The sequence below is a fragment of the Hirundo rustica genome, chromosome 8 (genome assembly GCF_015227805.2).
Source record: "Hirundo rustica isolate bHirRus1 chromosome 8, bHirRus1.pri.v3, whole genome shotgun sequence".
Lineage (NCBI taxonomy): Eukaryota > Metazoa > Chordata > Aves > Passeriformes > Hirundinidae > Hirundo > Hirundo rustica.
The window spans coordinates 33,857,153-33,881,148 of record NC_053457.1 but is presented as its reverse complement, the minus strand read 5'-3'; the positions used below and the strand labels follow the sequence as shown (position 1 = coordinate 33,881,148).

Genomic DNA, 23,996 nt, shown 5'->3' with positions numbered 1-23,996 from the left:
AAACATGTTGTACGCTCAATAAATGTATATAAACACCTTGTATGCTCAATAAATTTGGCTTCTGATCCATCTCAGTCGTCCCTGTCTCTCCATCACTGAAAGCACTGGATGGGATTTTAAGCTCCTTCCAACCCAAACCACGCTGGGATTTGATCATTCCCTGCAGTGAAATCCAAAGTCTGAGCATCTCTCCTGCCCAGCCCCTCTGTTCCCTGTCCCATTTGTGTGCACGTCCCTGGATCACACCTCAGCCTGAGGATGCTCCGATCAAACGGGAAGAATTAACATGAGGGATAAAAAAACCCCAAAACTGAACAGATCAAACTCCCCAATAAAAGAACACACACAGCCCCAACAAGCCATTAACCACTTCCCTTGTTCTTTGTTTGGGACCACACAACTAATCCAAGGAAAAATCCAATAAATTCGAGCATCAGCACGTCCAAAATACAGAATGAACGTTTGGGAAATGTGGCAAAGACCATCAAAATGAGATTTTAAAAAACCCAAACAAACAAAACCTGGAAGAAATCACTCTCCAGCGACTCCTCTTGCCCCACTGAGTTTCTTGGTGTTAAATCCCAACTCCAAGTCTGGCCCTTTCCCCTCCCAGGCTCCCCCCTGCAAACCTCATCTCCACCAGCTAAGCCTCTGGCCTTGCAAGGCAGCGATTTTCTCACCAATTATCCTTCCAGTTTCATGCTTTTTCATTACTTTAGTACAGGAAATGGCTCAAAACAAAACTGAAGGCTTCCAGTTATGCATTTTTGTTTAGTTCATCACCAAGCACACCGTTGCTCTGGCTGGGTAATAGAATTGTTCTAATATCGATCAGAAGCTTCTAAAAATACTGCAGAATTGCCTTTTTTTCCCCTATTAAAAGGTCTCTCTATTTTTGTGATTATATTTGATACAGAGATATGACAGACATCCCATTAATTTTCTGATTCCAAGGGTTTCTGGACGAACAGCTCGTCAGGCTCTCCGACAACGGCGGCTGAAAAAATCCTTTAATTTCCACATCGAGCCCCTGCTGAGGAATCTGGTGTTGCACATCCACTCTCAGCAGAGGTACAGCCATCCTTTTCAAAGACTAGGCTGAGGAGAAAGGGGATTTCCCTTTGGAAAAAGCACGGGGGTGGCATTTCCGTGATCCTGTTGTCACAAAAAGCGGGATCAAAGTGAGCCACACGTCACACAGAGGCCCTGAGCATAGGTAAGGTGCCATCTGTCTTGATGTTATTTTAGAATTAATACCCCCAACGTATCTTCTTCATAAATAAAAAAGATGGAAGACCAATGATTTTGTGCTACTGCTCTCAAGCAAGACCTAGTTGATCAATAAATAGCAAATTACAGCATTTTGGCGTCTTTTAAAAATGTATTTTGAGGAAAAAGTGTTCTAGGCCAGGATGGATGGGGCTCGGAGCAGCCTGGGATAGCAAAAGGTGTTCCTGCCCATGGCAGGGGATGGAATGGATGATCTTTAGGTCCCTTCCCTCCCAAAGCATTCCATGGTTTAATGTAGAAATTCCAAATGGGCAATGATGCCCCTGCCCATCTTACGCTGAGTATCTTGAGTGAAGACTGAAAACTTTAAATTCTGTTATTTAGAAAAAGATTTCCATTCTCAGCTGTGAGACAAACTCGGAGAAATCCATTTGCCTTCAATAATTAAACTGCCCCAGCACTGCACACCTCAGGCACAAAAAGGCTGAAGCATCAAGAAACAGAGGGAATTCTTCCCTAACTTCTTTCTAAAATCTGGTTTTTCTCCTTCTGAATGAAAACATAAATTTCATTACTGGAACGTGATTAAACTTTGTTTTTTTCCTATCTGAAAACCCAGTCACCACCACCTGAGCATGCCAGCTGTCAGTGACAACAGCCTCAGGCTCTGATCTGCAGGAACTGAACAATTAGTAATTAATTAGAACAAAGCTGAGTAGTACAACACAAGCTGTATTGGCAGCTATTGTTATCAGAGTTGCAAAAATTAGGGCTGGATCTCCTGCTATGTGTGAGCGCAGCAAGCTCATGGTTTCTTCAGCAAGTTCAGCAAGAAAACTTCCCTTAAAAACTGTGATTTTTCCTTTTTCTCCTTGACGTGACAGCACGAAACTTCTGTCCCCAAAAACACCTCTCTTCTCCTCACCTCTGCAGGATGACAGGATGCCTTGTGACAGGCTGAGCTTCTGCCTCGCCCAGTCCTCTGCTCCTCTCCACCCAGTCCTCTCTCTCTGAAAAAAAAGTTCTTCTGCCTCCAAAACAAACCTCTGATCATCTTTGAGATCTGGAAAATTCTACGCAGAGAGCAGAAAACTCTTCTTGAATTTGATTTTCATCCTTTGGTCACAGAGAGTAAAATCTGATGAAACCCTTCCTGAATGTGACTTGCATCCTCACAAATTCTTTAAAAACCCCAAAGCCACGCCCTGTGTGACAGAGAGCTCAGGGAAGGAACAGGCCAGGATGGAGTCCCCAGCTGATATCCCCGTTTTTGGGTGCTGTGTGCAGAAGAAACCAGGATTTTGCACGCACACCCATCACTGCTCTGCCTCCCTTTCCAGGGAACTCCCTGACCACCGTTTCTTCTCCAAAGCACAGGCAGCAGCCTCCGGGCTCTCTGGGGACGGGCAGGTAACAGGAGCAGCACAGAGAGAGAGGCTGGCAGGCAGCTGTAAGGGAGTTCAAGTGGAAAAAAACTAAAATATACCCCAGAGAGGACGTTTGCAGCCACTTTAGTGCATTAGAGATGCCACTTAGAAACGTGAGAACAGCAGAAAACAAGAAGTCTCTGTTCACAGCGTGGGGAAATTATTGACAGCGTGACATGAGTAATGAAAAATGTTCCTGTACGTGGTGCTTTGGAGTGTTAAGGAAATTTGAATTGTTACAGCCAAAAAAATCACCAGAATATTAAAGAAAAACTAATGGAAAGTATGATATCAGTCCAACATCAGTTCAGATCTGCTCCATACCTTAGCACTAATTCCCATTAAAATATGTAAACAATCAAAGCAGTGATAAACTGAACCTGTGCCATAAACACAGAATACAACACAAAAAATCCATGCCAATTTATTGGGTCCTGTAATCTTGGAGGTCTCCAAACCTGCTGCTGATTGAGAGGACTAAGATTAGGATTAAAACCCTCCTTGAACGGAGTCGTTCTCAGATAAACACGTATTTAGGTCAACGACTTCCCCGCCTTCCCCAAAATCCGTGCCACTGACTCCAAACACAGGAACCTCTCTGTGGTGGAGCTGCTGCTTCTTTGGAGAATATGGATCATCAGATCAGGCAGCCAAGGGCAGGATTGATTTTAGTTCTGATGGCTCTGCTAAACGACTGCAGCAGGATTTCTCCTTCTTCAGTCACGGCTAAATATAAACAGCAACCTTCAATATTGAAATAGGTTTCCTGGTCAGCTTTGAGACGTGAAAACCTTAAAGGAAATCGAATCATAAAATAGTTTGGGCTGGAGGGGGTGTTAAGAATTACCTGGATGACCCTGCCATGGTCAGGGACACTTTCCACTGTCCCAGGCTGCTCCAAACCCCAGTGTCCAACCTGGCCAGGACACAGCCACAGCTGCTCTGGGCACCCTGTGCCAGGGCCTCACCATTTCTTCCTAAATTCTCACCACTATCTCACCTACATTTCCCCTCTTCCATCTTGAACCCATTACTCCTTGCCCCATCACTACAATCCCTGATGAAAAGCTCTCCCTGACTTCCTCGTGTCCCCTTCAGATCCTGGCGGGTGCTGTGAGGTCTCCACACAACCTCCTCTTCTCCAGGCTGACCACAACAACCCCAGCTGCTCAAAACCACACATGTGTGCCATGAATGTTGTGTTTGGAGGATCTGATCTGTTATCAGGGACCTCACAGCTGTGGAAACACTCTCATAAAACCATGAGAGAACTGCACAGCCTCTTCCAGGTTCCCATTCTCTGGAGAACCAGAGAAGTTTCATCTGTTTTAGGCCTCCTTCCAAAATGTTGATTTGTTCCCTCTTACTTTTAACTATTCAGTGTTTCAGCCTATGAGGTTAAACCTCCTTAAAGCATAAAATTTTGCCAAAGGATGCAAATTGTCTGACATGCATCAATCTGTGGACAAGAAAGCCAGGAAGAGCCATCAGCAGTATTTGCATACACACAGCCAAACTTTAAATGCCAAATCATTTCTGCAAGAACTCCTGTTAAATAAAAAATGATGTTTAAAATGCTAATGTGGGACACAGGCTAAACCCAAATCTCCACAAGTTAATCCTTCCCCAAGCCAGGTCCTAGAGCAGATTTCAATATGCAGGGACATCCCTGCAGGCAGGATTCCTCCCCAAAAGCAGGATTTAGCACATTCCCACTGGGATTCTCCAGGTTCCTGCAGGTCCAGCTCTACCAACTTTACCAACTCTCTCTCAGTTTGCTGCTGGCAAACGGGGCCCTGCTCCAGTCCTCACGCTCAGGATCCCACGGGATTTGAGCAGGATAGGAGAACAGCTTGGAAAATGTATGTATAACCTCCAAACCTACAAATGACTTCCACTGCTGCCCACACACTCCGTAGTCAGATTCAGCAGCTCAGAAACTCGAGGAGAGGGAGCTTTTCTTGCCCCAAAGAAGAGGAGAGAAGGATAAATTAAATACCAGCACTATATTTAGAAAATAAACTCTTTCCGCTGCAGCTCTAATTTGCCAAGTGTCACAACATTTTGAGTTTCCTTGGAAATATTATCTGCAGGGGGAAAAAAAAACCACACTCAAACGCAGCACATTCTCGCTCACATCTCCAGCTGCAGCAGAGGACAGCTCGAAAACCCTTCCCAGGAAAACGTGGCACGAGGATTCGGTGTCAGTCACTGCTCCTGCCCCTGGGCTGCACCATCCTTTGCATCCCTGACACTCCAGCCACACATTTCCCAACTCCCACCTTTTACTATTCCTAGCCCCGCTAAACTGACAGATTTTGGGTTTAGGTTGGTTTATTTGCATTATGAAAGGGGAAAGAAGGAAAAAAAAAAAAGTTTTTCTCCTGGGAGAGCAGCAGAGTGAAGGTTGGGAGATGCTGAATGGCCTCCTTTGATGTGAGAGGTTTACACTTGACCTTCTGTTTTCCTTCCTGGACATTTATATCCTGCTGGCTCCGACAGCTGAATAACAATGAGATCCACACGCTGACCTGCTCAAGTGAAGCTTCGATCCCTCTCCTAAAAGTGAATCCACGGCACTCGGTTCTAACAGTTTTGGGGAGACAAATGACTAATTTTCAGCTTAATTTAGCTCTCTTGGCATTTGAGCAGCTAAACAGATTATTGCAAGCAAAAATTTATCACTTCAGTAATTCCAACGCATCGCCTCAAAAGGCAGGGATTAGCGTTTCAAAGTCACAAAATTAATCCCCAAAAGTTCTTCCTTGTGAGGGTGTTGAGGCCCTGGCAAAGGTTGTCCAGAGCAGCTGGGGCTGCCCCTGGATCCCTGGAAGTGACCAAGGCCAGGCTGGAGCAGCCTGGGACAGTGGAATGTGTCCCTGCCCATGGCAGAGGTTGGAATGGGTTGGGGTTTAAGGTCCCTTCCAACCCAAACCAGTCCAGGATTCCGTGATTCCATCCAGAGCACCGATGTTTTGACCCAACATCAAAACAAAACCATGAAAAGACCTCAAAACAACCCGTGGAAAAGGAGAACATTCCCATGTCATTGCTAAAATGGATCTGAAAGTAGAACTTTATGGCTCATTTCTTCCTAAAAATGAAAACTACTTAGAAAACAGCAAATTTTCTATATAAATAACTGTCAAAGCACACTTTCGTGATGCCTCAGCATTTGCTTCTGAGACATTTCCAGGATTTTTATTTGCCTTTCTACTGCTGTGATCTTCAATTCCTTTTAATCAATGTGAAGTAGATTGTTTAGCTAAAAGTAAGCCAATTTTTATTTGGTAATAAAGCAGAATACGTCCAAGAGAAGCAAGGTACCAATGAGAGATGAGGAAGAGGAAGAAATTCCATTTGAAAAAAGGACAAAAACTTTGATTCAGGGAATCTGCTGCTTTCCAAGGAAAGTGAACCTCTGTGGTGATTTGGAACAGGAAAAAAATCCATATTCATTTGCATTACAGAGCAGTTCTGCAGTTCACACTGGGTCAATATCCTGTACTCAAATTATTTCACTGCAACCACATTGAAATTGCTTCATGATATTTTAATTGTGAGTAACTTCAGGAAAATCTAGCAAACTGAAAATAAAAATATAAAATTTAAAATTCTGCAGCAGGGCAGAATTTTGGAATGGTTCTGTTGAAGTGTCTCAAAAGTAGCAAAAAAAAAAAAAAAGAAAAAAAAATTAGGGATTTCCTATATTCAATGTTTCCATCAACTTTAGGGAAAAGTGGAGCCCCTGGCAATGGAAGAGCTAAGCCTGTAATACTTTTCCTTCCTTGTAAACCAAAGGATTACAATCCTTTCCCATCCCAGTGTTTAATGCAGCTAATACAGCCAATACATATTTATTGGAATTCTCCACGCAAACCCAGCAAAGCCCTCAGAACTTGAAGGCAAAAAGCATTAAAATTATTTAAATCTTCTTTAGGGTTGATACAGAAATAATGTATTTTATAGGAGCATCACTAATGTGATAATCCCAGATTCTGGGGATTCCACTGCAAATTCACAGAGAATTCCCAGAAATGCTCAGGATAAGCTGGAAATGTTCTGGTTTGATGTTAACTGGGGTACAGCTCTTGAAAAAAATGTAATTTCAAACCCTGTTCGTACTTGAAAGTGTCCTTGGGGCCACGTTTGTTTCAATGCGCCACAAACTCAGGTCACAGACAGCACCGAGCGACTTCCCACTGGAATGTGGCCAGGGATCCTCTCCATCTCCTTGGGAAGGGAATTACCTGCACTGCTGGGTAATGCTGGGAATGCTGGGTTCTGCTGACTTTTGATTAAAATTAGGGAGGTGTTAGTTCATGGAATCATAACGGCTGGAAAAACCCTCTGAGGTCATCAAATCCAACCCCACCTCTGCCCCGTGTCCGCAGGTGCCACAAAATCCACACAGATTTTAAATCCCTCCAGGGATGGGGACTCCAGCACTGCCCTGGGCAGCTGTGCCAGGCCTGGACAAACCTTTCCATGAAGGAATTGTTCCCAAATCTCCACCCTGAGCCTCCCCTGGCCCAGGCTGAGGCCGTTCTCTCCTCCTGTCCCTGTTCCTGGGAGCAGAGCCCGACCCCCCCCGGCTGTCCCCTCCTGTCAGGGAGCTGTGCAGAGCCACAAGGTTCCCCCTGAGCCTCCTTTACTCCAGGTCAGTGTGGAGTATTCCGAAATTTCATTTCTCAGCATTGCTTAGGTTGGAAAAGCCCTCCAAGATCACCAAGTTCGATCCCAGCACTGCCAAGGCCACCAGTGCCCCATGTCCCCAGGTGCCACATGGATTTTAAATTCCTCCCGGGATGGAAACTCCACCACTGCTATTTTTAAAAGAAGAGGTTTGAGTGATCAAAATGATTCAATACTCATTTTATCTACAGATTCATCAAATAAACCCCAATTTTTCTACTTTGTCAGGAAGGAAAGGCATAGGGAGCTGATTGATCCCTCTGCCAGGTTATTGCCACGGATAAACAAACAGAGGAAAACCACCACAGGTTTCAAAAGTTAATAATGGGAGGAAAGGGGTAGAGGTCAGGCCTTTATTGCCAATTCCAACTTCTTCACCTTATGGAAGGCAGTTTTCATTAAATGTAAGTAATTTAAATATATTTCTTGAAAATAGCCCAATGCTAAGGTTACACTCAGGAATAAAACTGATGTGTTTTCCTGAGTCATGATTGTTCTGTATCTTCCTGAACTCACAGTAAATCTTGGAAACTCTTTTTAGACACTACAGTGAAAGCAGAACTTCCTAAATCATGTAGAAGGCTAAAAATATTTCAGCAAGTTCTCTCAAAATCTAAAGTGTCTGCAAGAAAAGTACTTTTCCCCCAGATATCTACCATTTAGAACTAGTTCATATTTACTTCTAAACAGCACAGGTGGGAAACACCACATCAAGTCCTCAAATAAAGCATAAACGCAATTGTGGAAGGGGAAAAATCATGGAATGGTTCGGCTTGGGAAGGATCTTAAAGCTCATCCTGCCATGGGCAGGGACACCTTCCACTATCCCAGGGTGTTCCAAGCCCCAGGGTCCAACCTGGCCTTGGACAATCCTCTTAGATCTGAATTCTGCTGCTTTGATACTTCGGAAAGTTCCATTGGAGCTTGAAGGGTCTTTAATAGCTAAAAAGGTTTGGACGTGGGCTTGAATAGTTCCCCACAGAACTCACCCGTCTTAAAATAAATAAAACTACATTAAAATAAATAAAATAAATCAAAATCATGATTTAGCTTACCAAGCAAACTTGACTTTCCATTAGAAATTCTAATACATCTTCCCAATCCTCCGTTTCACACTGCTGGGCTTGGCTAAGCAGAAGCCATGTGAAATAGGTGTTATTAAAATGCCATATGCAGCATCAGATGGTATTTCCTTACACGGTTCAGTTTCTGAGCTCTGGAGGAAAAGAAATGGTAATTCTATGCAAAATAAGCTGTGAGTCACCAGCACGCTGCTTTTGCAATTATCGATTTCCCCATTTTTATTTACATGGGTTTAAGTTCCCTTTGATAATTTTGAAACTTCCTATCAAACAAAGACCAAAACCAAAACCAGCTTCAGAGATTTGTGTATAAAGAAATAGAGAGAACTGATACCATGAGGACTGGCAAAGGAGCCCAATATTAAAAACACGGATTTCACATGGAGGAAATGATAGGATGCATGGAGACTTCCTCCAGTGTTGTAAAATACATCCCAAAAACTTTAAATTTCCTGGAAAGACTCAAAGTGTTGTGATTTTATACCCCCGTCATACACAACTTTCTGGGGGCTGTACAAAAAACTGAGGACTGCAACAGACGTTTTTTAATCCTGCACTTAATAGCTTTATAAATGTAATTAATGCAGGATTTCTTCCATATTTTTTTGGCTTAATCCCAATTATTTCTCTAAGTTTGCAAGCACCTTCACCCGACCACTAGAGAAACACCCACTGTCCTTTGATTTTGTTGCTGAGAAAGTTTGGAACACAGGTGTGCCAGAGTTCCAACCAGACAATAATAAAAAAAATATATATTTTTTTAAAAAATAATAGTAATTCTTGGCCACACCAAAGTTTGGTTATTTCTCCTTTTCCCACAAGGGCCCTTATTTTCCCTGGTTGCTGTGGTGATGCTGCAGCAGAGCTGCTGTGGGTTGGTTTCTGTGGTTTCCCACCTGGAAGTGGGAGAGGAGCCTTTGGTGGGCAGGGCACAGCTCCCTCCAGAGCCTCTGTGCTCCTGTTCGGCTCAGGAGGGGCCAAAATGGAACACCTGGAATGGTGGAATAGGAACCAAAGCTCTAAAAAAGATGGAATTAATCCTTGCTCACTTCTTACCCTTGATTCCCCCCACCAAGAAAAGGTTTGCAATGTTCCCGTTGCTCTGCACAACTTGGACACACTGAAATATCAACTTGAGAACGTTCTGCGTTTATTCCAGCAAAGTTACTGCCGAATTTGGAACATGCTTACTCCCATCACTCCTATCACATTAACTTCCAGGCAGACTTGCTTTCAGCAGCACATTTTGTCCTTCCAGGCAAGAAAAGGCTTTGGATCACACCATTCCTAAGAGGTGGCGTGTAGGACAACAGGATTCAACTCATCATTTCAGACAAAGGCGCAAGCTCCTGTCACCTCCAGTGCTTTACTCTGGAAAAACAGGACAGGATAGGATTGGATCTCTGGCCTGTCAGTATATTCACAGACAGTTCCCCCACTCTTTATTAATTATTCACCTTTCAGACTGTAAGAACACAGCACAAGCCAGTTAACATCCTGGAGTCACATCTTTTCAATTAAACAAAATCCATTACTAAACTAAGGAAAGACAGACTAAGCATTAACTTCAACACTTCCTGATGCCAAACAGAATAAGTGCATACCAAGACATGCTTACAAAGCTGAAACTTTAAAAAAAACCACAAGAAGTCCCCAACAAGCCAATAATTAAGTAAGCCATGGGTTTGGTTTTGTTCTCTTTGTTTCATAAAAATGAGAAATCAGGACCCCAGGGAAGTCCTGAGTCCCAGGGCAGTGCTGGGCACTGCGGGCAGCTTTGGGTCACAAAAAAAAGGACATTGAGGGGCTGGAGCATGTCCAGGGAAGAGAACAGAGCTGGGAAGGGGCTGAAGAATTCCTGGGTGAGCTGGCAAGGGCTGAGCCTGGAGAAAAGGAGGCTCAGTGGAACCTTGTGTCCCTGCACAAACCCTGACAGGAGGGGACAGCCGGGGGGGTCGGGCTGTGCTCCCAGGAACGGGGACAGGAGCAGAGAACGGCCTCAGCCTGGGCCAGGGGAGCTCAGGGGTGACAGCAGCAGGAATTTCCCCACAGAAAGGTTGTTGAACACTGGCACAGCTGCCCAGGGAGGTTTGGAGTGCCCATGCTGGAGGTGTGCAAGGAACGCCTGGAGGTGGCATTTAGCGATGTGGTTGAGTTGGCACGGTGGGATTCAGCTGAAAGCTGGACTTGAGGTTTTTGGAGGTCTTTTCCCACCTTACTGATTCCATTTTAAAGCCAACTATAAATCCCTAATGAACTGGTTTGCAGTATCCCTTGTCCTCCCTGCCTCAGCACAACGGAGGCCTGTTCAACACGGCACCCTTCAAACACAGCCGTGAGGGGGCTGGGCTGACTGGAAACAAAAATTACCAAATAAAACCGCCTCCTTGCCTTGTACTGATCACAGCGGAAAGAAAAGAGGTCACGTCAATTCAGCTGAAGCTGGTTAGAAGTGTGTTTTTAGGTTATCCTGCACATCAGCACTGTCAGCGCGATGAGCAGACGCCCGGCTGGGCTTTGGCATAACCCCCCTTTGCTCCTGCTGAGCAGTGACTCCTGCACCTTAGAGAGATCATTAAACATCAGCCAGGAATCAAAATAACCCGGTCATAAATTATAAATTGACTGTACAAGCACAAAATCCTGGGGTGCGACAAATGGTATCGCAAAAATCCTGAGGAAGCTGAAGGAAAAGCAGTGAAACAGGAATTCTGCCGGCAGACAAAGATCTCGGGGCTGCTACAGCCCCTCCTGGATATACAGAGCCCACAAGATTTGGTTGGCTTGGAACATGAAGGTTTTCCTCAGCAAGCCAAGCTGACAGCAAACATATGCTCAAGTGCTGCCGCAGCAACCAGCAAAGCCTGGTTACTTTGTAGTAATAAATATTAAATAACTACATATGTTAAATAAGTATTTTTAAATGCTATCACCAGAAGTATTATATCAAATAATATTTCATAACATCATTTTGTTAAATAATAATAATGAACACTAAATAATAGTAATGATTTTTTTTTTATTTTAATTGGGCACAGGCTGAATAAGTGCCTACATCAATGAGCATCCCATGGATATCACAGCTGCTTTTCTGAAGGAGACAAATGCTGTACAAGGCTATCATCATCAATAAACCACCTGAAAGGTCCATATTCCCTGATTTACAGTGCCAAGGTTCTTTCTGACCCCACAGGGTGAGAGCAAATGAAAAGGTTCTGCTTCCTGCAGACCTTGATGCACCATTCCAACACACCTGGTGCATTCCTGTGCGTGACATTCCCCTCTCATCCCAAATTCACCCATCGGCTGCAAACCTTGCTGAATACACTCAATTATTGCTGCAGCCTGACCTGGCACACAGGAGTAGCTTTCCTTTCTTTTCCTGCTTCATTCCCGATAGTTTCTCCCCTCATTTCTGTTGTATCAGTCCGAGCCTCCCAAGCAGTACAGCAACCTCAAGCTATTCTGAAAAATTTTACCTGGACAAAAACAGCAAAATTCCTTAAAAACAGGAAAGATTTGCAGAAAAGCCCTAGTACAGCACAGCCAAGGAAAAGCTTCAGCCCAGCCACAGGATTGTTTGGGCAGAAAGGGACCTAAAAGACCATCCAGTCTGCAGAAGAGAATTCATCAGTGTCTTGGGTTGCAATGCAAGCTGTACCCAGCGGTGTGTGTTCCATCCCCAGCTGTTAATCCAGCTGTGTCCCTGCTCTTTATCCCTTCCAGGACCCATCCTCCCTGCTGTTCCTGGCCCATCCAGGCTCACTGCAGGGCTCAGACAATTCCATCCTCCCTCGGGAGATGCTGCAGCCAGGGGAGGAGCCCGGCATTCCCGGCTGGATCACACCTGGCCCTGGGAACAGCAGCACAGCCCGTGTGCACGGGATTGCCAGAGGAGCCCCGGAGCCATCCCAGCACCACGGGAGCTGCAGAGGGAAACTGCTCCCTGCTGCAGGATCCCTGCTGCCAGAACCACACCTGTCACTGCAGGAGGCTGGGCTGGGCTGGGACCAGCACCCTGAGCAGCAGCGTGTCAGCCTGCGCTCCGACCCGGGCTGGGGTTTCTTTATTTTTGTTTTGTTTGGTTTTTTGTACTACTGCATTTTTATTTTTAATTTTCCTAGTAAGGAGCTGTTATTCCTATTCCCACTTCTTTGCCTGAGAGCCCCTTAATTTCAAAATCATAATAATTCAGAGGGAGAGGTTTACATTCTCCATTTCAAGGGAGGCTCCTGCCTCCCTTAGCAGACACCTGTCTTTCCAAACCAGGACAAACAAGGAAAATATTCAGCTGCTTATCATGAGTGATGGTTTCTCATTTCAACTCAGACCTTGCCACCTAGCCAGTCATGCTCAAAAAGCTGACACTTTGAGAAAGAAACATCACAGTTTTGGGATGAGGAAGAAGAATTCACCAGAACAGCTTCCATGAGCTGAAAAACGCTGCGTTTTCCATTGATGTGGAAAAAGAAAGAAGTGAAAAAACCCCCTCCGCAGAGCAGCGTGACCCTGCTGGAGAAAAGGGCTGCTGCGTTTTCCCACCGGTGCCTGGAACAGACAAAAGTGGAAGCTGATGACTGAAGGAACAGCTAAAAATACCCCGAGTAGTCTGGATCTGAGAGTTGTGTGCCCTCACCGCAATTAGCAAATTGCATATTCAGTTTCACTGACACTAATGAGTGCAGCCGAGTTCATCTACACCTCAATTAACTGCAAGAGACGCGTCTTTTCCACAAATAATGGCAATTCCTCCTTGCTTTTGCACAGTCCCTCTTCCTGCCTGAGCCCTCGGGGCAGTAAATCACTGCCTCGTTTGCTTCAAATAGGGTTTGGAGGGATTAAATGGCTGAAAGAAAAGAGGAAAATGCACTTCCGACACAGGGAGGAAGGGAGAAGGAAACTTGCACTGGGTGGGAGCAGATGGATGCCAGCAGGTTTTGGGATGCAGCCGTAATTGTGGGTATTTAAGGAAAATCAGGAAGATTCATTGAAGGAAATGTCCAGCACAGGGAACAAGGCACATCTGGTATTCTCTGGGGCCTTTCCAGGTCTGATCACCTCGTTGTGTCAGAGGTTAAAAAGCGGTTTTCAACTCGAGTTGGAGAAGAAATTCCAGTCTGCACAAGAATTCCCACAGCGGGATTAGCAGGCGGGGTGAGAGGCTGCAGTTTGCCACTGCTTGTGCTGAACAAAGTCCTCGCAGGTCCTTCTCTACTTCTCTCCTTGAAGGAGACAAGAAAGAGGTTGGTGGGGACTGGACTTTAAAAAAATGGCACTGTAGTGTTTGATCAGATAGTTTTAAGCATTACATTTAAAGCAATGAAATAAAGGTGAAAGCATCATTCAGAGGGGAGGAAGAGGAAACGGATTGATGGTGCCTGGGAAAATAAGGTGAGAAATAAATCAAGAGATGAGATTCCAAGCCCAAACCACCCGCGAGGACGATACTGAGGATCACCTGGATAGCTGGAGGAGGACACAGGGACGGGCCCCGACCCTGCCACCGCAGACCTCGTGGATTTGCTGGATTTGCTCTTCATCATACCCGTTCCTAACACACAGTCACAGAATCATGGAATGGTTTGGGTTGGAAAGGACATCAAAGCCCATCCAGATCCACCCCCTGCCATGGCAGGGACACCTCCCACTGTCCCAGGCTGCTCCAAGCCCCAGTGTCCAACCTGGCCTTGGGCACTGCCAGGGATCCAGGGGCAGCCACAGCTGCTCTGGGCACCCTGTGCCAGGGCCTGCCCGCCCTCACAATCAACTTTCCCTTTCGTTCAGACACTGACAGCACTAATTACCAGGGAAGTGTGCAAACAGATGCTAATTTGAGGCAGTATCACTCAGTTTGGCAAGAGGCAGTGGCTGATGGAAAATCCAGCTATTGATTTTCCTATGGCTGCTGTCATCGCTGCTGCTGCCTACGAATAAACAACCCCGAGAATATTTGCTTTCCAATGACAGCTGGTGTCAGCATCAGTATGCATTTGCTGTCACGCCTCCTGCGGAATAAACTGGTATTTTGCTATTTAATGTGTTTCAAAATCATCGCTGGGAATTCCTGACGGCATTGTTGCATGGAATGGACGTGGACCTTAAAGCACTGAGCATCCACAGCCAGCTCCCACTCAAATCCTTAAAAACTCTTTTCAAGACACAGCATTAAAAAGAATTGCTCCTTTTGAACATATTTACTAAGGAACAGGAGAAAACTCTGTGTGAATACCAGCACAATAATCACGGCAGTAACACAGAAACATCCTCTTGGGAAATATTTAGCACAAGTGAGTTTTGAGTGCTGCTTGGGATAGTTACAGCTCACAGAAAAACTAATTTTGGACTTGTAAGGGATTTCTATAATTACTGATTTATCCTCCTTACTTTGCAAGTTGAATTTTTGCACAAAGGGTTGGGGTTTTGTGTAAGGATGGGGATAAAAAAGGCAGAGTGTTTTCCCAGCAGCCCTTGACAGCTGCCTCAAAGGCGCCATAAAACACAGAGGATGGTCCCACTTGGAAGCTCCTTGGAGTGAAACTCAGAACAAAGCTGTGGATTTGACCATCACAGTCAGAGATACTGAAATTCCATCCAAGAAAATTTCTGGGTGGAAAATACCCTTTGGTGGAGCGTGGTTTGTTACCATGGGAATAATTCTTTGGACTGAGCCGCATCCTGGACCTAAGATCAAAGAGAATTCTATTTCTTGTTTTGGAAATAAGAAGTGGCTTAAAAATAAAATAGAAATGCAAGCAGTTGCGCGGGACACGGAGTCCCAAACGTGCAGGATTTATTTTCCTAAATAAACCAGCAGCTGAGGCAGGGCAGAGCCCGCAGCCCGCACGTCCTGCCCTGGCTCCTCTCGTGCCAAGCACCAGCAGCATCCACTGCAACCCTGCCCTTGCAAAGGTGTAAAACCGGTTGTTTTCTCAGAGTGGATTGTTGCTTTTTGTTTTTAATCCCAAACGAGCCTTTCATCCTGCCCAGTGTTTACTCCAGCGTGCTCTGATCAGAGAGCTGGCAGGGCTCTGCCACCGCCCGGGCCATCTGTCTGTGCTTACCGGGACCTGCTGGCGGCCCTGGTGCCAGGGAGGATGACAAACACCCGGGGCCCGCGCTCCACGCAGGGCTGGCACCCACCCGGGGGCACTGAGGTGGCATTTGGGTCCCTCAGTGCCCATCTGGGAGTGCCAGGTGAGGAGCACGTTTCACACCGCAGCGGGAGCGGCGGCCGAGGCACCACGGGGACTCTGGCAGCGGCTCTGTCCCCTGCCAGGGGATTCCAGGGATGCTCAGGGGTCCCCAGACACGGCACAAACACAGCCACGGATCCAGCCAGGCCTTGCACAGAGCTTGGCTGCTCCCAGGCTTTCTCCAGATAATAATATAAACAGATAATGATGTTGTACAGAAAATAAATCCTGCCCTGGGAGGGTGGGCAGGCCCTGGCACGGGCTGCCAGAGAAGCTGCTCCATCCCTGGCAGTGCTCTCAGCCAGGCTGGAGCAATCTGGGATAGTGGAAAATGTCCCTGCCCACGGCTGGAGATGGAACTGGGGGAGCTTGAAGGTCCCTTCCAACCAAAAGCACGCCGAAAGGCTCTGAAAGTCCTTCAATGACACTTTCAGCCTCAGAGGGTATGAAACCAAAGCAGCCAACCTGACCTCCTCTGAATAACCCTTCCAGATGAACCAGGTTTGAAAAGAGCATCACCAGAATCTCCAGCAGGATCATTTATAAACACAAACCCCCCCCCAATATTTTCACTTCTGTTCATTTTACATTTCCATCTCATGTTTGGACTAATCCTTCCCACACAGTAACAAATTAATTCCTCTAAACCAAGGAAACTTTCAAGGCAAGTCTCTTTCCATGCTTCTTGAAAGATACTTGAAACTCTGGTTCATAAAGGATCTTTCCAGCTCTTTGTGTTCTTTGCTCCAGGGAACTTGGGGATTTTTCCCCTGGCACATCCGGACCACGACCTCCAAAGCACAAATACATCCCCATACCTTTGAGCCCAAACCAGAGCCCCAGTTTCACAGAAACAAATCACACACAGGCACATTTCAGAGTGAAAAAATACAGGCCCAGGAGACTAAGGAAGGATTTCCTCCAAATGGTATTTCCCCCAAATTATTCTTATTTTGCTGCTCTACAGTTCTCCCCTAATATTTTTAATTTTAATTTAACATTCCTGGAGCGCTTATTCCAAATCAATCAACAGAATCAAGGTAATTTTGATTAATTTTCAGTCCTTCAAAGGAACTAGATGAGCTACATTTCAGCAAGACCTGCAATTCAACGTTATTTTCCCTTTATTTACCTCCTTTCCAACTGATGCAGAGATGCCCAGGAGCTGCTGCCCCACAGGAGCCATTTTTTCAGATCAGATGAATCCTGCTGCCTCTCAGACTCGTCTTTGAGGATAGATCAGCCCCAAAAAATAGGGCTGAGAGCTTTTTATAGGATAAATTCAGATTGTGCAGCCTCACACTGAGGATGGAAAACCTGACTGCTGAATATTTCGCTTGTGGCTTTATCATGTGATAAACGCTCACCCCATGGATTCAGTGGAATAACCTGACAGGCTCTGGCCGTGCTGTAGCACCAAATTTTTCCTCCTGTGACTGGAAAATAAATGTTCAGGCTGATCAACGACTGGCTGAAGCTGCAACAAAGTGAAATCCCCTCTTTGATTCACCAGAGGACCCGGCCACGTATTTGTATCCCGGGAAATGACAGAGAAAATCTACTCGTGGTACAGTCAACGAAAATCTTCCATGGACAGCCCCCGTGTCATCACACCCTGCTTGCAAAGACCGCGGGAGGATGGAAGGGGAAGTCACAGGAATTCTTTTTTTCCTGCAATTTTCCCTCTTCCCTCCGAGTGCTCCGTCAGCAGAATGCCACACCAGCTTCCATGGGAAAACCCAGCCTGGGAAGCTGAGGCTCAGCTCCTTTCCCTCTCCCCAAAAGCTGCTTTGGACCCATTGTCTGCAGGAAATGAAATCCAAATCCCATCTCCACGTCTTCACGTGTGTAGGGAAAAGCAAGGAAGAACAGAAATTCTGTGTTTGGGGAAGATGCACAAAGCTGAGACAGCAGGTTTCCCTGGAAATAGCAACCAGGTTTTTACCTCCCAGGCAGAATAATTTTAATTATTTCACATTTTCAGGCTCTGGAGAACTATTTCCAGGCATTTGAAAGGATCAAGATGATGCTTTGAGAGATGCAAAAGCTCTTTTAAAAGCCTTCTGGATGTACAAAAGCAAAGGAAATCACATCCTGGGAAGCCAGAGCAGCTCATTTTGAGCAGGGTGATGGGAAAAGGAGAGGTGAGAGCTCACCCTTGTGCTTTCTGCATTTAACAACCACAGGCCCTTTCCCTCTGGCAGCTGCTAATTGAGGAGAAATTGGGAATACAGCAGATAATCGTGATGTCTCAGGGAGACTTCTGAACTCGAAGCCTGAGTAGATGGAAGAGCTGAACTGATTTGCTGGCCAGAAATCGTCCTGGCAGCTGCAAAGCCACGCACTGGTAGCTCTGATCCTGTGAGCTCCGAGTCAATCTCTTCCCATCAAGAGAGGAAAATGAGGATAATTCGCTCACACAGCTCCGAGCTCGGCGTGTCTGGCAGAACTGCCTGCTCCAGTGAGGATGATCCCCGAGGTCTCAGCCTTGGGAGGCACTGAGAGCTTCCCACACACTTTGCCACCAAAGAAAGAGAGGAAAAATATAAATATAAATGTAAAAATTATGACTATAATAATATAGATATAGATATAAATATAGCTATGCAGATGTAAATACAGATAAAAATAAGAATAAAAATAATAAAATAATAAAAATGATGATAGTAATAATAATAATATAAAAATATCCATCTGCAGAGAGAGAAACAGGAGGAAGCTGCATTACCTCCCAGCTCTGCAGTCTGTGCCTGAAACTCATCCCTTCCTTGCCCATCACATCAGGAAGGGAAGCTTGCCCTAGAGCACACGGATTTGGTGTTTGGGATCTGCTTTTCCAGCTGGAACCATTATTTTCCAAGGTATTCTTAAATATTCCAATTGTGCCACGTCCCTTTCCTGAAAGGCCCCCCCCCCAAAAAAAGAATCATACTCATATTGCTGGAAAAGAAATTGGACAAAATAATGGGATTGTAGCCCATTTCTGGCTGATTTTGCACCTATTTCAATGTTTTAACTTTCTGGCCATATCACAGAACTAAGCTGCAAAAAGATAAATATATATATGGACAGACAGAGAGACAGATTTATATATATATATTATATTTATATACATGTATGTGTGTGTATATATGTATATATATTTAATTGAAGAATACATTTCTGGAGATTTAAAGTATATATTTCTGGAGAGCAGAGAGCCAAGATCACCAAAATTCATGGTCACTAAACTTAGGTTAACACCAAGTCAATCCTACTCTACAAAAAAAAAAGCACTTAAAAATAAGAACAGACCCCAAGCCCACACAAAATGGAACCACGCTGGCTCCCAAGGGACCTTCTGTCCACAGGTCAAGTACAAACTATAAAGTGCTTCTGTAGAGGTGAAATTAAATCATAAACATCCTAGGAAATGAACCCCCCTATGTCTGAATAGAATCCTTCCAACCAACTTAAAATCCTGAGAGATACCTTAAAATTTATTTAACGGAAAATTCTTTTGTGTTGCTATCTACTGAACCTGGAAATTTTGGTTTCCCTCTCGCGCACCCAGAGCTCTGATTCCTTCAGGAAACCAACTAAAAGCATTAACTAAAAATAAAAAGCAAACGAGATCAGCTTAAGTAGCTCCCTTAAAAAACATATCCTATTTCACAGCATGCTAATTAATAGAACAGAAGTGATATTTTGATATCATGATTAAGAACCGTTCATTTTGAGCATCTTGCTCACCAGCAGATCAAGGCAATTAACTGGCAATTTGCTCACTAAATGACTTCCCAAGATGTGCTACTGAGATAAAGCAAAGCCCTTTTTAAAGTGACTTTGAGCCAGCAAAAGATGGACCTGCAGGGAGTATTTTTATAAACAATGTACAAATAGATTCGTCAGTAGTAAAGGAAAGCTTCTGCTTCAGGAGCAATGACAAAAAAAAAAATTCATTTATGTGGAACAGCAAGGCACTGGGGGGTTTTCTCCTTATTTCCCAAATTATAACCGCTATAAATAATGCTGTGATGGAGGACACATCCAAAACGTCATTTTTAGAAAATACAAAAACTGAAGTTCTTGACGTCTTTGCATTTTAACCATGGCACACAGGTGGGGAGCTGAGAGCGGGTAAATCCCTTTTCCTGCCCTTGAATCTCTGCCCCAGCACTCACTGCTTTTCCCAGGACTGCTTCACAAGGAGCTGTGTTGTCCTGAACAACAGAAATAAAAGAAATGCCACCCTTCACGGGCTGGGAAAAGGATGAGCAGGGAGCTTTAACGGCACTCAGTTCGGTCAAAGTGAACATTTCCTGATGAGGATCTCACACTCCTCAATCCCAACCTGTACAAACTGGTGAAATAGGTGAGGATGCTACAGGACTGGTCACACAATCACAAAATGAACAAAGCTGGAAAAGACCTTTGAGATCAGCAAGTCCAAGCTAAACTCAGCAGACACAAAGATCTTGAGAAGAATCTGGACCTCTGTCCACCCCTCCTGAACCTCCAGAACCCCAAACCCTGTGCAAAGGGGTGGCACAGAGGCAGGAGGGCCCCAGGCAGGGCTGTCACACCAGCAGGGGATTTCTGACCAAACACCGAGGTTCTGGGGCTCAGCTGCACCAGAGAACCACAGGAACCACATCCTGCACCCAGGGGAGGTGGCTGATGCTAAGAGCTTGATGCCTTGGGAAGACTGACCTGAAACAGAGACTGGACAGAGCTGGAGAATAAAGCAGATATTTATTGAAAGTCCTTCAGGATCCACCTTGGGCAGGACAAGAGCCTGGCCAGGGCTGCACCCAAGGTGGAACCAAAATGGTCACAAAATGGTCCCAAAATGGACAAATGGTCACGAGGTCTCACACTTTGATCAGTTTTGGTCCATTTGCACATTGGGGTTTAATTGTCCAATTCCAGCTCCAGGCTGTGAGCTCCCATCCTTCTTGTTCCTCCCTCCAACCACCGCTGTTTGTGCTTTGGGGCTGAAAGTTGTCCTTGGTGTGCAGCAGGAACAGGATTTGTTTTGTGTCCCTGCTGTGTGCAGAGAGCTGAGTGACCCTGAGTGTGAGCTCAGAGCTGCACCCTGGGCAGCACAGAACATGAAATACAGCAAAGATAAAACTTAAGGCATCAAGCTGAGCCCACAGTGTCCCCACACCTCCCTGCACTGGCACTGCAGCATTTCTCTAAATATTGCCTAAAAGAGGCCATGGGAGCTTTTCCAGTGATTCCTAACCCAGCCCGATTCCCCCAGCAGAACAGAATTTGAAATTAATCTGCATAACTTTCTGTGCAGCTTCCCAACCTCTTCCTTCTAGGAAGATCCAGCCCTAAATACATTTTCTGTCAATACTTGATGCCTGCAGAGGTTTCTGTTCTACAAAGGGGAATCCTTCCCTGCTCCAACAAAAAGATCTGAACAAAACCACTACACACACCAACTTTTACCTGAGATTTAATTTGTGGACGCTCAGCCATCTATGCAAAATGCATCACTGAAACCACAAACTTAACCATTTAAGACATAACTGTATTGACTTGACCAAAATTGAGTTATTACTTTAAATTCCTAAGCTATGGACTGTAGTGATGCTTCTCCTTCACTTAAGGCTATGGATCAGATTTCCATCACAGGAAAAGAACCCTTTCCACATTTACACTGAGCTCTCCCTTTGCCCTAGTTCCTATAAGCACTGATAATTTAAATATTACATACATGTAAAATTTTACTTTCCTCTCAATCAACAGAATTGGTTTGACTTCCCACTCTGCACCAGCATGGCTAAAACAGAAGCATAAAAAGCACAACTACTTCCCTCATGAGAATTCACTGAAAATGTAATTCAGTGAATGACTGTAACCACAGGATGTTTCGAGGCAGTGAACTCCCCCAGAACAGCACAAACACTGCTGTGACCAGTCCCACAAACTCTGAACAGAAATGCCAAACATTTGCTTTGACTAATGATAATTATTAAAAATAATGCACAAATGAAGCCCACTGATGATAAGAAGTATCAGCATTTTGGAACAACACTGTACATGCCCCAGTGCAGCTGGAGCTGCACACAGATGGGAATCCCCTTTCCTATGTCGTTCCAAGGCCTTTATTTTCCCCCTCAATTCACAATTAGCACTAACAAGTCACTTCCTTTCACGTAGAACCTCCTGGAGAGGATTTCAGGAGGACAAAAATGCTCCATGAGACACAATAAATCAGGCAGAGAAGAGCCTTTAGGATCATCCTGCTGGAAGCCAGGGGGTCTGAGGGGAGGATGCTGCAGCCCTAAGGCTCCTGCACACCACCCTCAGGGAAATTTTCTTCTCCAAAGAAGGAAAATTCCACAAGGAATTTTCTTCTCCCCACAACTCCAGCTGCAGTTTGCCCTCCCAGAACCAGTTTTTCATTCCGCACCTCGGGCCAGAGCTCCGTTTGGTGCTCTCCACGGCTTTCCTCCCCAGCTCAACCCTAGTCCTCCTCCTCCTCCAGGTTGTTCCTCACGTCCTCACCTTGAACTCGGCTCTGGCCAGCCCCAGGAGGGTTTTGGATGTCCCTGTGCAGAGCATCGCTGCCCTCCAGCACAGCAACTGCTCCCACACGGAGCCATCTGCCGCCGTGCTGAGCCAGCGCTTCGTCCCCTCGCCCAGAGGTGCTGCTGGGCTCGACAGCACCCGCTGGAAAACCTCTGGAGAGCGATCTGCAACGACCTCACTGTCGTGTTTGTCTGGATTAAACGAGCAGCAGCTGCTGGGCCAATCTGCCTGCAGAGTTTTCTCCCTGCTACGGCACGGATTTCGGCCGCGCCGCCCTCGGCGGCAGCGATGAGATGATGTTATCACCCCAAAGTCCTGAATGAGCTCCTGGAAGGTCAGGAACCTGCAGACCCGTGCCAAGTTTCAATATCATCCTCACATAAGCTTCCACGGACGTGACGTGAGCTCGTTTGGTAATCGTCGGCACAACAAAATAAATCATTTTTTAAGGGCCGGTGCCAAGGTAAACAGGAAGAAAACACTGTGTTCGGAGGTCAGGTTTTCCAGGGTTTTGATATCCTAAGGATGTTTGTGAGGATGTTTTGGATGCACACGGAACACAAAATCAGGACTACGTTAACCAACATCCCGCCCTTGTACTGAATCTTTAAAAAAAAAAAAAAAACAAACCCAAGAGAAATTGCTTTTTGATGAATATAAAAAGCTTTACAAGCCTCAGCTATTCCAGCAGACTGCAATTGCTGATGTTTTGACCATTTGCCTCGAGCACTCCACGGAGATGAGCTTGCAAATGCCACCACAACCCGCTGCAGCAGAAATGCAAACGGCTCAGCCTGGATGCTCCCTGCCAGGAGTGCAATTATATCCCAAATTCGCATGAAAAGAGTCCACAGCCACTCCTCAGAACATCAAATAAATCAATAAATGCTTGGACCCAATCTATTTGTGCCCCAAAAGGGTTTTTTTTTTAAGCCCCCTTTTTCCACCTGACGGGAATTAATTGCTTCTACCAAGAAGGCTGCACGCCCTGCAAGAAACCTTGCAAGTGCTTTTCAAACTGATCACAGCGAAGCTGAGCTTGGCAGCGAGCTCTGGACACCGCTCCGGCCACTCTTCCGTGGAAAGCTGGGCTTTAGTTTAGGTTTTCCAGGAACTGTCAAGCAAATGCATCAGTATTTTGTGAGTGTCTTTTAGCACAGTAGTTATGAAAATGACTTCTGCTCCGTGCTCGTTAAGGAACTTCCTTTCACGCACGGCTGAAATGACACCACCGAGGCACTCGCTGCATCTCCAGCTCTGGATAATCCCACAGAGCAGCTCCTGAGGGCAGCAAGAGGTGAAGCTGCTCCCGACCTGAGCTGGCCAAACCTTTCCCGGGTTATCCTGGGAATCTCCTCTCCATGGACCTTCCCCTCACCTTTAAACCTCCAGGGAACGCTGGTTTTGGGAAGCCTGGGAAGGTTTTATCAAGCCTGGATAATTTACAGGAATTTCTCTCGTCCTCAAGCTGCACATCAGGACAGCAGGATCTGACTCATTAATGGGATTTCCACGACATTCATCTGACGCTGACACCCTTCCCTGGGCAGCAACACCGCAGAAATCCCATTTTCCTGGAGATCCTAATTCACTCTGACACCACAGGGTGGTAGCACCACGACAGGGATGGAGAGCAGAGGGCTCTCACACAGCATCTGGGGTCCCACTCAGCTGCAAATTGTGGTGTTTGATGTTCCATCCAACCTCCCCAGAGCCAGGACTCAACAAAATCCTCATTTCCACGAGAAAAACAATTTCTACTGGAGCTCCAGCTCCTTTCAGTCATTTCCCAACATCTGGACCAGATGAAACAATGGAACACAGAGACGCAACACAGATGG

The 23,996-nt window shown here is 45.6% G+C and overlaps 1 protein-coding gene across 6 annotated transcripts in view; it reads right to left on the bottom strand.

The window, feature by feature from the left end:
- PTPRE (protein tyrosine phosphatase receptor type E) overlaps positions 1 to 23,996 on the bottom strand; it is a 90,491-nt gene that overhangs the window by 47,945 nt on the left and 18,550 nt on the right. The window contains exon 1 of one of the 6 annotated variants that reach the window (XM_040070948.2): positions 8,408 to 8,427. The exons of the other annotated variants lie outside the window; for them this stretch is intronic. The gene's annotated coding sequence lies outside the window, so the exon portion shown is untranslated. Of the gene's footprint in view, positions 1 to 8,407; positions 8,428 to 23,996 lie in introns of those variants that run through there. 6 annotated transcript variants of the gene reach the window in all.